Raw genomic sequence first — 14,223 nt, forward strand, 5'->3', positions numbered from 1 at the left:
GATTGGCCGTAGCCCAGGGCACACTCAGTCAAAGTACATCAGCAATTCAGCAAAAAGTGGGGGCATACCATGCAAGAAAGATGGCACTTTCTCACAGGCAGTCACACACACCATCACCTACCCAATGTGGAAATATGGATTTTTATGATCAGTTATGTCCCCTATCTTGGACCCCAACGGTTTCATGTATAAATCACAAGTACATGTATTTTCCCTCCAGTTCCAGTTATGAAGACGCAAATACATGTGCGTCCACCGTCAACATGTCCTCTTTCCGATCCGCCATGAATGGGCCGGATATTCCATTCCTAAGTACGAAAGGCCACCGGCTTTATATGGTTCACTTATGCCATTTTACAGTCCAGGCAAGTAGGCCCTGATTCTGCCATCAAGCTTTTCCTGCCTTCTGCCTCTGAAAGCTCCAGTCTGAGCTCGCATCTGTATCCATGAACTTTGTCCTACTCCCTGCGCAGCTAACGGTGCCTGACATCAGCCTGTTGCCTGCCAAAAACTGTATTTCACCTTCGAAATTATCTGCTCCGCTCCCTACCCAATGCATTCCTGTCTAGTAGTTTAAGTAAACATTCTTCCAGCTACCGAGCGAAAGGCCCGGATTCTCTGTCTTTATGCAAGTAATTCATAGCCCTGTTACTATGAAAGATTTCTGCCCCCGCATCTAGTGTAGACACTTAGACGCTTGTACACGCACTCACAGTCAGTATAGTCAGTATAGAATAAGATTCTACTCTAAGAAGGCCTCTCTTTTGGATAACATAGTTCTTTAAACATAGGATGTTAGATATGATTTGGGATTAGGTTGACTTGACCCTCCAGACTTCTGTCGCCACATGTAGAGCTAAATGTCAAGTCCCCTTCACCCCCTAGTTGCACGTCAATCACACGTCATGCTGCTGCGCGCGCATTTCTGCCAAGTATTTCTGCTGACATTGCGAAATTCTTTCATGGAACCACCCTATTATGACATCATACCTGATGACGTTCCTTAGTTACACCCAGTTACACCCACTTTTGCTACGCATGTATGTTTTATCTTTACTATCAATTGTTACGCCTCCTGCATTTGTTTCACTGTAATGCCTATTGTATAAAAATGATTACTTATCAATAAAGTAGGGTCTTCACTTCCTGAACCTTCGTGGTGATGGAATATGGAGCTCATCAATTTAAATTGATTCTGGAATAAAGCCCGTTCCGAACCTCTAATACCACGGATTCTGCCTCTTATTTTACTGAGCTATTGTTATAGATTTTCCGCATCAAATTAAGTTCCGGTAATTAAATTATTTACCACATAAATGGCGCCCGAACAGGGACACTTTCTCATCTCACGCGCCGGCGGTGCGTTGCAGGCCCGGTCTCCTGTCACAGCTGGACGGACAACAACGCGTACCCACAGGATTTCCTGTATCTCCCTCCTGCCGAGCGGGGGTAACTGAGGCTGCGATCAACACCCAGACGAGGCGGTGAGAAGTGCGAAGTATCCCGACCAGAGCCTAGCTGAGAGAGCAAGATCCGAGGTATACAGAGGCCCACCAGTTTCCGAAGTTTCCGAAGTTCCGAGTCGAGTCTAGTCCGGTTCAAGTTCAGTTCAGTTCCGAGGCCTTCCGTTCCGAGCTACCCGGTGAGTACCATTATCGGGGAGGCGTTCTGACGTGCACATAGGTTGTGCCGGTCAAGACGGGTTTGGGTACACAAATCCGGTCTGCACTGTTTCAGCAGTGTATCTGTACTGTTTAGCAGTATATCAAGTATGTCTAGTATAAAATTCAGATTTACCTAGTTAGTATCGAGTATTATGCCTAGTGACTAGTTCTCTAATTGGCCATCATTGTCTATTTCATTTAAATGTTAAATGTTAAAATGTTTTAAATATGTTCTGTATATTGTGGTGTGAATGACTGTTCATTATTGTGTTTTATGGTATTAAACGTGTTCAAAATTAGGTATCAGATCAGTTCTCAATATGCCGCTCTTTTCGAAATTAAGACAGATCACAACTAGAAAAGGGGTACTCGAAGAAGCTGTTCCCATCCCTCCTAGGGACACTCCAGGGTACTTCATGTATCATAAACATGGCCTAGACGCCATATTATTTCTTGATCTATGGGTAGACTACACCAAGGAATTACCAGAAAGTCAGAGGTGGCCCACAGCTGGGACCTGGGATGCAGATTGCATTATGAAAGTAGAAGAAGAATTGTGGAAAAAGAAAGCTAGACAGTCACAGAAAGATGCCATTGAATTATGGCGTAAAGAATCATATAGACGCACAGAAAAAGCGCTCAGACAGGAAGAGAAAAGTAAGGAGAATCCAAATAAAGTTCGAGAAAGTGTATTAAGTGAAGAAGGTAATCGAGTAAAGTCAGAACAAACAAACAGACAAAGAAATGCCCTTGTGAATGGTATGTATCCTCTTCTGGCCGAAGGATTACCTAAGGCTACTCCGGAAATACCAAAAGACTTGCCACCCCCATTGTTTCCGATAAAAGTACATCCCAAAGGGCATCCCAGATCCGCAGAAGATGTTTTTCTTTCCTCTTATTTAGACGACGCAGCTCCCGAGTATGCTAATGCTGCGCCACATAGACCGTCTGCCGAGGGGGTTCAACGCCAAGACCCTCCTTCGTCTGTACCTCTGCAACAGCAAACCCCGACACAAGTTCCGGCAAGCACATCTGTTTCTACATCTGCATCCACACCTATGGTTGCTATATCACGTTCAACGAATCCTTTCACATCCAGCACCCCAGGTGGTGCTACCGGAGGTACATCAAGCATTTTTTCTACGCCACCCAGAACAAGTAAACTTTCCTTTCAAGAATTAGCCCACCAACGTACACCCAAACTAGTAACTCCCAACACGCTCAAGGAACTTCTAATAGATTGTAGATATGACCCTGTGCCCGGAAAAGGGGACGAAATGATGCTGGCATCATTACGTATCCGACGAGCTGCAATATGCTTAGGGAAGCTACCAGGAATGACTGCACATTTAGAAAATATATATCATTTTGTCCAGTCAGGGCGAGACCCTGAGAGTATTACCAGAGCCATGGAGTACCAAAAGGTGGAAATACAGGGGGAACTGTTACGTTTCCTCATAAACTGTGTGATCAGAAATCAAGATCAACCAGGGGTAAGTCCGGAAGAAATGCAAATTCTTACCACATGGGGTAAGAATATATCAGAGGGGAGACACGATAAACGATCATGTATAGTAGCTATGAGCCGAAAGATCCGCAAAGAAATAGAACGAATACACGAGGAAAGATTAGCAGTAGACGAACCTGAACAAACCGAGGACGAGGAAGAATTAGAACTGCCCACAGGACAGTTAGAAACCATGGCCTATGTAGGTAGAGGAAGATCTTGCAATGATACTAGATGCTTTACTGATCCGATATGTCCGATACGTTCAGATAATAACAGAAAATTCCAAACTCCTATAATAAATATAAGGTCCCCCGAACATTCATTCCAAGCCGCTGACAAATTACTCCGAGAACGAAGGGGTTATCATATACTCGATTCCATGGACGAACAAGAATTAGCCAGGTCAGCCGTACACTGGGTTGATAGTCCTGGAAAATATGGTGATGATACACTAGCACATACGTTTTTGAACCTCGCCCCAGATGAACAGCGTTTAGCTGGTATCTACATGATTCAACAACTCCTTATATTATATAAAAGCCAACACTCCGATCCTGGCCCCTTACCTGATATATTGACTGAATTACTCACGAATAAATGGAGAGGTTCCGGTACTAAGTTAATTAGAGAAATACTAGAATCTAGAAGACAGTATATTCTTTTTGTATGTCCTGAACATGTCTCACTGCCCATCAAGGAAAGAACGACGTATTACATGGATAGACAGAATCCCTTACGCGAAGTGCACCCGATAAAAGGTGATGACAATGAGTTTAAACGTGTGTTTGTATACATACCCATATCCAAAATAGAACTATTAGAAATGAAGAAAGTGGTACCCAGTCATGACAAAGACCCAGCGGGTTTCCACCGTGAAATTAAAGATATGTTACTCATGGGAGAATATACCTACCCCGACATTATGACAATATTGAAGGTATTAATGCCTGCGGGCATTTACGAAAAACTCAAGGAAAAGGATTGGGAGGTGGGAGACCAGAAGATAGATTGGACAGCATTAGAAAACGAAGAAAAAGCTCGAGGTCCAGGTTCAGGGCTCGGGGACAAGACCAAAGCACTACCAGGTCTACTAGTACAGGTACTGCCACGTTTATTAACTACGAAAAAGGAAGACTGGGGTGCAATCTCAGCCTGTAAACAAAAATCAGATGAAGACACTAGTGATTTCTATTCCCGATTTGAGAAATGTTTTGGTATAAATAGTGGAATAAAAGCAAGTAGCGAGTCGTATCCACACCTGTTTGTGACAAAACTGGTTGAAAATGCCTTGCCCCAAGTTAAGAATAGAATATTGAAGTTCGAGAGTACCTGGCAAGGTAACACCCCATCACAAATGTTACAAATGCTACAGTACCATCACAATAGAATTAGAGAAGAACAAGAACATGAACATAGACGCATGAAAGACACGAAAATGAAAATGCTAGTTTCCCAGACAGTGCCAGCCGACGGTCATAAGAAGGGTATAACACAGTCCAGTGGTTCAACAGGTCCTGTAAAAGGGACATGTAACTATTGTAAACAGCCAGGTCATTATGTACACGATTGTCCAGTTTTAAAACACAATATTGCCATAGGTAACGCAAAAGAAAGACCACGACCAATTAGACAGGATCAGAACCAACAAGGAGCCCCGCAGCATGCACAGTCCATGCCAGCTCCGCAACAGTCTATGCCAGCTCCACCACCGCAGCCTATTGCTGCCACACAAACAACGACCCGACAGATGTATCAGACCGCACAGTATGACTATCCTGATTATCAACGATACTCATGAAACAGCCTAGAGAGGGAAGTTGGCTTACCCCTTATTGAGGTCCCTGTAGATCAAGAAGGACCTTATGTACACAGTGAACTGTTAGGTCAAGATAGACAATTCTTACTTGATACAGGGGCAAGTCGAACAACAATAAAACGTAGTGAAGTTCCAGGGGCACCCCTCTCAGGCACACAGAATATTTCCCTTGGCTTTTCAGGAAAACCCATCATTAACGAAGTAACACAGCCTCTTCCACTTACGATCGGTCCCTTGACACGAACTACAGATTTATTACTTACTAAATCATGTCCAGAAAACTTGTTAGGCATAAAAACTTTGAAAGCTCTAGGAGCTATTATATGTTGTTCTCCGGAAGGAGTAAGATTGTTTTTACGTGATTACAAAGGGCACTACGTGTCCCGAGACATGGATCACCGACTACAGACTTTACCGACACATTTATGGGCACAAGGCCCTACAGATGTTGGTTGCATGAACATTACACCATATCGAGTCACACTAAAGGCAGGAGTGGTACTTCCACGAATGCGACAATACAAGTTACCCCCAGATGCTGTAGTGGCTTTACTACAAATCATTGACGAGCTTATTACCCAAGGAGTGGTTGTGGAAACTGACTCCAATGTATGTAATTCACCGATAATTCCGATTCTTAAACGAACCGATCCAACAGCCCCGCCAGTATATCGATTGGTTATTGATCTGCGCGAATTAAATAAATGCATAGTACCACAATACCCCGTAGTCCCAGACATTTCTTCATTACTGACAGCCATTGATTCCGAAGCAACATTCTTTACTGTAATTGATCTCAAAAATGCCTTTTTCAGCGTCCCAATAGATCTGGAAAGCCAATACTTGTTCGGATTTAGTTTAAATGGACGTAGCTTTAAATTCACACGCGCACCTCAAGGATTTACCGAAAGCCCCAGCATCTATAGCCAAGCACTGAAACGAGAACTCGACAGTATCCACATGCCAGTCAACACTGCCCTGCTTCAATATGTCGATGATCTGCTAATCACCGCTAGAAGCGAACCTGAATGTGAAAAAGCCTCACTGACGGTATTACAATTTTTGGCCGAAAAGGGGCACAAGGTGTCCCCTTCTAAGCTGCAATTCTGTGTCCAGCGAGTTGTTTACCTTGGTCACTCGCTGTCCAAGGAGGGAAGGCAGCTTACACCAGATCGCATCCAGTTAATTGCTAATATGCCAATACCCAAGACACAAAAGGAGGTGCGGGCTTTCATAGGCCTCACTTCATATTGTAGGCAGTGGATCCCTCAGTATGCATTTCTAGCAAAACCACTCATTCAATTGACAACACAGGAGGCAGCCACATCGACTGTTCTCCCTTGGACTCAGGACCATACACAAGCTTTTGAAAGCCTAAAGAAAGCCTTATGCCAAGCACCTGTTTTAGCAACACCATGTTACAATAAACAGTTTACACTCTTCGTTACAGAACGCGAAGGTACTGCCTTGTCAGTACTCACACAGGAACAAGCAGGATCACACAAACCATGTGCTTATTTTTCTAGTACATTAGATCCCGTAGCTCAGGCTTTGCCTGCGTGCCTGAAATCAGTGACAGCAACAGCTTTAGCAATCAGACAAAGCGATGCCATAGTATTAGGACATCCATTGACAGTACAAGTACCACATGCAGTAGAGGTTCTCTTGAACCGCACACAAACACAACACTTGACTATAGCACGACTTACTGGTTACGAATTAACATTGTTTCAGCCACATATAGAAATCAGACGTTGTAGTACATTGAATCCTGCCACACTGTTACCTATAAATGGAACAGACCCACTAGCACATGATTGTATTGAAGTTATCACTATCACGACGAAACCCAGACAAGATTTGACAGACGTCCCATTGTCAGACCCAGACCTGACGCTGTATGTAGATGGTTCATGTATGAGAACAGGTACAGGAGAGCTAGTGGCCGCTTACGCAGTCACAACAGACACTGAAATAGTTGAAACTAATTGCATAAATACCTTGTCCGCTCAAGCCGCAGAGCTCATCGCTCTGACACAAGCCTGTATTCAAGCCACAAATAAAAGAGTCAACATATACACTGATTCACGTTATGCATTCGGAGTTGTACATGACTTCGGCGTGCTGTGGCGAGAGAGAGGTTATTTAACTTCTCACGGTGCCCACATTCAGCACGGACCCCTCATTCATGCCTTATTAGATGCAATACATTTACCCACTGCAATATCAATTATGAAATGTAAAGCCCATACGAAAGTTACTGATATCATTTCTCAAGGCAATGATCTAGCTGACAGAACAGCTAAACAGACCGCTCAAACTCGAACATCCGACATGACAAAGACAATAGTCCCGACACCAACATATTGCATGATGGTTAAGGATCCCGCTCTTGACGTAATTGACATACAGACACATGCTACACCAGACGAAATAAAGAAATGGACTGAATTAGGAGGGATCCAAACGGACCAAGGATGGATGACGAAGGAAAAATCTGTGTGGTTCCTTCCTGATTCAATGGTCCAAGTCGTTATTAACACTGTACATAGCGCAGCGCATCTAGGAGAAAAAGCTATGCTAGACAGCATTCAACACATTTGGTTCAACAAACATTTACGAGCAGCAGCTAAACAAAAAGTTCGTACCTGTATGATCTGTTGTCAGTTTAACCCAGGAAAAAGCATTCCCGTAGAGCAGGGTGGATTTCAGCCTCCTGATCACCCTTTTGAAGTCCTCCAGATGGATTATATCCAGATGGAACGATGTCGAGGATTCAAATATGTTCTCGTAGTTGTCTGTGCTCTTTCCCGTTGGACAGAGGCATACCCGGTTTCAGATTACACTGCCCCGACTACTGCCAAACAGTTAGTTCGAGAATTCTTCCCACGGTACGGTTTACCACGTGCTGTCTACTCAGATAACGGCCAGCCGTTCTCATCCGAATTAATGAAACACGTTTCACTTTTGTTAGGCTATCAGTGGAAATTCCACTGTGTCCGACACCCCGAGGCAGCAGGTCTCGTGGAACGACATAACCAGACCCTGAAAATTAGATTGTCCAAAATTTGTAGAGAGAAAGGTGTCGACTGGGTAGTAGCCTTACCCGTTGCACTCTTTTACATGAGAATGGTAGCACACTCTCGAACAGGGCTATCCCCTTATGAGGTGATCTTTGGCAGACCACCAAATATGTGGGGGACGCCTATACCACGCAAAATAACTGATATTGACTGTAATATGCTGACAGATTACTTGGCTTCCTTGATGTCTGCACTACAATCTTGTCGTTCACAGGTAGCTGCAGCCTTTCCCGACAACACAGAGGTGAAACCCCATGACGTAATTCCAGGGGATTTGGTTTTAGTGAGGAACTTTGACCGGAAGTCTCAACTGGATCCTAGGTGGAAGTCGCCTCAACTCGTATTGTTAACGACGAGGACAGCCGTGAAGATCGAAGGTCGAAAAGGCTGGATACATTCAAGTCATATCAAGAAATTTCATGGACTACCGTCAGACGTAAACGACACACCTTGCGTGTCTTCCCCGATTGACTCAAAACTTCCTTTGGTTGAACTGAATAACCACGAACTATATAAACTAAAACTTAGGTCTAACAAGTCAGGCAATTTGATTGTTTAAGTCCTCTCCAAGGTGAATCGGTCGAATTTGTCTCTGACATGTATCCCTTGGACCTGTATAGAGAAAGAAACAGAAGGATAAAATTGAAACGACATGCGTACTGTAAATCACTGCGTAGTCATTGCACAGTGACGTTATTAATTTTGTTTTTCTTAAGTCTTTTAATAATTACTGCAAGTATATTGTTGCACACATATTATCCTATTTCTAGACATGTTTATAATGTTACTGCTGAAAATTCTTTTAGTGAATTACCTCCGCATGAGTTGTCTTATAGATTTGCGCTGCGCAATAACACGTTTATTAGTATGTTACATCATTCCCATCAGGTTAGCAATGCTACAAATTGTTGGATATGTGGTCGACTCCCTCCCTATCAGAACTATAAAGGAATTCTACCTCTTTTTCCATACCCATTCACACACAATGGATCCTGTGGAGCATGGTTTAGTTTAATTAATTCCCTAGATTCGAATTCTGCAGTTTACCAGAATAACTGGGTATGGGGAAATCTGAACTTAGTTTTACTCAAAGTCTGCTACCCTAACAAGGAGGGACTTCCCAAAAGAACAGGAACTGATCTAGAAAATGAAGTATATGGATTAGGTAATTTTACGCTTAATCTCATGATCCTGAATGTCGAATCCGAAGCTACTCCAATTTTGCCCGCCATGTCAGTGTTTCCAGTTAAAGGTGAATTATGTGTAAGAAAGAATGGTTCCATACATATGGGTCATAGTAGATGCACCACTGTAATAGAATTTAGTGATCAAGGCAAGTCTACATTTAGAGCTTCCTGCCATTCCTACTTCATATGTGGTCAGACGGCATATATACGTTTGCCACCAGATTGGGATGGTACCTGCTACATCGGATTCCTTTTGCCACCTGTTTTCCTAGCTCCTCCTGATTATCATAGAAATACTCATTTAGTACACAATAGAGAAAGGAGAGATCTCCCAATAGTCGATTACACTGAGACCGCATGGGAAAAATACACAGATTTCAATAAAGGTCTCTTTCCCTATATAGGTACAGTTACCAATAGTAAGCTGATACGTAGATTAACTAGAACACTTGAAGCAGTAGTGAACGAAACTATTTCCGCCTTAGGCAATTTAACAGAAGAGCAGTCTGCTATGCGGATTGTTGTGCTTCAAAATCGTCTTGTCCTTGACGTCATCCTGGCTGATAGGGGCGGAGCTTGTAGGGTCATCGGATCAAGTTGTTGCATTTTCATACCAGAAAATTCGCCATCTGTATATAAAGCCATCACTCGCCTTCATAAGATTGTAAGCCAGATACACCAGAATCCAGGCACCTGGACTTGGTCTGGTTGGTTTTGGAGTGTATTATCTACCTTTGGATGGAAGGTCCTATCCTTCCTCGGTATTGGCTTCCTCATACTATTCAGTTGCTGTCTATGCCTACAATGTGGACCAGCGATCTGTGGTCTGTGTGCCACATCGTGTATTCCACCACCAAGATTTCATTCATCCCAGAAGAAAAAAGAAGAACAAATGATGCTATATGAACAGATCAACGGATTGATGAAGATTGATATCTCTTGACGGGCAAGTAGGGGACAAGGAGGGAATGTGGAAATATGGATTTTTATGATCAGTTATGTCCCCTATCTTGGACCCCAACGGTTTCATGTATAAATCACAAGTACATGTATTTTCCCTCCAGTTCCAGTTATGAAGACGCAAATACATGTGCGTCCACCGTCAACATGTCCTCTTTCAGATCCGCCATGAATGGGCCGGATATTCCATTCCTAAGTACGAAAGGCCACCGGCTTTATATGGTTCACTTATGCCATTTTACAGTCCAGGCAAGTAGGCCCTGATTCTGCCATCAAGCTTTTCCTGCCTTCTGCCTCTGAAAGCTCCAGTCTGAGCTCGCATCTGTATCCATGAACTTTGTCCTACTCCCTGCGCAGCTAACGGTGCCTGACATCAGCCTGTTGCCTGCCAAAAACTGTATTTCACCTTCGAAATTATCTGCTCCGCTCCCTACCCAATGCATTCCTGTCTAGTAGTTTAAGTAAACATTCTTCCAGCTACCGAGCGAAAGGCCCGGCTTCTCTGTCTTTATGCAAGTAATTCATAGCCCTGTTACTATGAAAGATTTCTGCCCCCACATCTAGTGTAGACACTTAGACGCTTGTACACGCACTCACAGTCAGTATAGAATAAGATTCTACTCTAAGAAGGCCTCTCTTTTGGATAACATAGTTCTTTAAACATAGGATGTTAGATATGATTTGGGATTAGGTTGACTTGACCCTCCAGACTTCTGTCGCCACATGTAGAGCTAAATGTCAAGTCCCCTTCACCCCCTAGTTGCACGTCAATCACACGTCATGCTGCTGCGCGCGCATTTCTGCCAAGTATTTCTGCTGACATTGCGAAATTCTTTCATGGAACCACCCTATTATGACATCATACCTGATGACGTTCCTTAGTTACACCCAGTTACACCCACTTTTGCTACGCATGTATGTTTTATCTTTACTATCAATTGTTACGCCTCCTGCATTTGTTTCACTGTAATGCCTATTGTATAAAAATGATTACTTATCAATAAAGTAGGGTCTTCACTTCCTGAACCTTCGTAGTGATGGAATATGGAGCTCATCAATTTAAATTGATTCTGGAATAAAGCCCGTTCCGAACCTCTAATACCACGGATTCTGCCTCTTATTTTACTGAGCTATTGTTATAGATTTTCCGCATCAAATTAAGTTCCGGTAATTAAATTATTTACCACACCACACTGACACTTAGACAGCTAAACAATCACCCATACAGCCACTCGGATACCCATTCACCAACCCATACAGCCACTTAGACACCAACTGAGAGACTGATACAGACATTAACACAACCTAGTCACTCACCCTTACATTCACTGAGACACCTTATGACTCACTTATACAGTCAATCACGCACCCACTGAATCATCCATAAAGGCACTTATACACCCACTGATTCACAATATACCTTGGTATATACATTCAACACTCATACTTTTTAAAAACAGTCACTGGATGATGTCATTTGAGATGCCATCAGTGATATCACTGACCATGTCATGAGTGATGTAATATGTGAGGTCATAAGTAGTGCATTGTGGGAGCGCGAGTTATAGTTAGCTCAACTAACTGTAACCAGTATTTGTAAAGCGTGAACTAATCACCCAGGGTCTCAAGACTTTGGTGGCCATGGGGGTGTTAAGTGAGCTATTTCCCAGAGTCACGTGATGCTGAGCTGATGTGCCTCCGGCACTGGGGATCGAACCGTTAGCCTTGCACTCCAGAGTTAGCCGTCCTGGCTGCTGTGCCACACCACTCCTATTCACTATATCCGCTGAATTTATCTGGTTTTGTACGTATGAAATGTCAGCCTACCTATAACGTCCCTGTAATCTTTGTTTTCAGTGTATTTCTAGGGTTTTTAAAAAATTATATTTTCTAACGAGTCGTACTCGAGGAACCGGCATAGGACGTTGATACAATCTGATAGGAACATACACGACGACTCACCCATATTTTCGGTGGGCAGTTTAAGAACATTTTGGTAGTTACCTAAGTACGTTTGCCTACACCAGAGGATCTTGTGGGTTAGAATTATCACCACACTTGAAATGGTTAAGAACAAGAGACATTAGAGCCTTAAAAAAGTCGCAGGTTGATATTCCCACTGTGGCGACGAAGCACGTGTTGGCTGGCTCAGATGTTGTTTGAATAAAAACGAATCTAAAGAAAAGAAATCAAAGAACCTTATTGCGCTGTTGACGGTGTTTGCAAGTGGACTTACTTGTGCTACTGCTGTCCAGTGTTTGTAAATCATAAAACGTATGCTGGGGAGTGTCATTACGTATATTTGTAGCCTGGGCCACAGATTTGGGGAGGCTGGTGGTTCTCTCCAATCGTCAGCACTGTTAAGCTATATTTTTTAGTCCAAGATATTTAGTGACCTCACCCTTGCAGCGCCAAGATCTCTATATTTATACCATCGATCGTTGATTATATATATATATATATATATATATATATATATATATATATCTCAACAACAGCAAAACAAAAATGTTTCAATTGCACCATTGACAACAGCTTATAAACTCAGCTCACTGAAGGGGTTTTGCAAAATGAAACTATACACTATGGTCTGAATCAGAAGCCAACATGTGGCTTACATCTCACCTACTTTCAAGTGGCATCTCGGGCTTCCAGTGAATGAGTGCATTGAATTCAAAGTGCCTTGAGTAATCCATAAATGCCTCAAGAAGAGAATCACCTTTTCTGGTCTCAAAGTTTACCAAAACCTAAAGCTCCTGTCACGTGAATTACACAAATGAATACTAGACACATGTTTTCAATGTTGGCATGCCTTTATCAGTTTGACCAGTACATAATCAATGCTCTTTTGCAAGCATATAAAGTCATGGCTCTTTCACGGTCGGGTCTCTTACATCTGCAGTTCCTATAATACTCATGCTTGGAGGTCTTAGGAGCCATGTTTAAATACGTCAGCTCCCTACTCCGATACCTGAAAATATTTATAAAAATGACTTTAATATAGCCCCTGCTCCCGTAGGTTTTCTATTCAATACGTAACAGCTGTGTCTGCCATCGGAGGAAAACACCTGTGACCTGCAGTTTCAACAGATCCGGCATCAGGAACCTACTCTGCTGGGTGTTTTGCTGAATAATGTCCATTTCCTACTGATGGGAAACCGCTTCGAATAGACTCCGCTCGAGCTGGTGAAACAGCGAGATAACAATGCCAGAGAAACCGTGAGGCACTTTAACGGGATAATATGGTCATTATTTACATCTGCTTTTTAGATAATTTGAAAGTAAAGTGCCCTTCCTTTGCCACTTAATTCTGCTCTCCTTTGCCGCATTAAACCAATGTATTTCATATAATAGAGCCATGAGATGTGTAGGGTGAACGGGGGCAGAAAGATAAGCAAGCAGCAGCGGCATCTACCGAGAGATATAAATATAGAGTCTGACAGGAGGTCAGCCTGTGCTTCTGCGGCAGAGCCGAGTCTCCAACCAGAGACGGCTGCCCGGGCAGCACTCACCTCACCCGGCTCCTCTGAGGCACGGCCCGCCTCTCCTCCCACACCTGGCACCGGGGCCGCGACCGTCCGGTGGAGCCCACAAGCCCCGAGGACAAAAACACAGGAGCGACCCAGACGAGTTAGTGTCCACTTCCGTGATCCTGCTAACAGATGGCGCATGCGCAAAGGGAAAATCGGCCGTTCAACGCATGCGCACAAGAGAAACACAGCTTCTAGCTCGGGAGGACAAAGCATGCGCTCACGAGAAGCACGGCCTCCAACACGGGAGGACAACGCATGCGCACAAGAAGTTGTGCTTCCATCAAGGGAGGACAACGCATACGCTCGAGAAGCATGACGTCCATCAAGGGAGGACAACGCATGCGCACGAGAAGCATGACGTCCATCAAGGGAGGACAACGCATGCGCACGAGAAGCATGACGTCCATCAAGGGAGGATAACGCATGCGCACGAGAAGCATGCGTTTCAATACAGGTATTACAAGACTACC

The 14,223-nt window shown here is 43.6% G+C and overlaps 1 long non-coding RNA gene across 1 annotated transcript in view; it reads right to left on the bottom strand.

Annotated features, from left to right (window-relative positions):
• LOC146813474 (uncharacterized) overlaps nt 1-13,907 on the bottom strand; it is a 66,390-nt gene extending 52,483 nt beyond the window's left edge. Inside the window, exon 1 of the long non-coding RNA XR_014966986.1 lies at nt 13,733-13,907. This is a non-coding gene — a long non-coding RNA (uncharacterized LOC146813474). The remainder of the gene's footprint in view (nt 1-13,732) is intronic.
• Nucleotides 13,908-14,223: the final 316 nt, after the last annotated feature.

This window comes from Triturus cristatus, chromosome 7, assembly GCF_964204655.1.
Source record: "Triturus cristatus chromosome 7, aTriCri1.1, whole genome shotgun sequence".
NCBI lineage: Eukaryota > Metazoa > Chordata > Amphibia > Caudata > Salamandridae > Triturus > Triturus cristatus.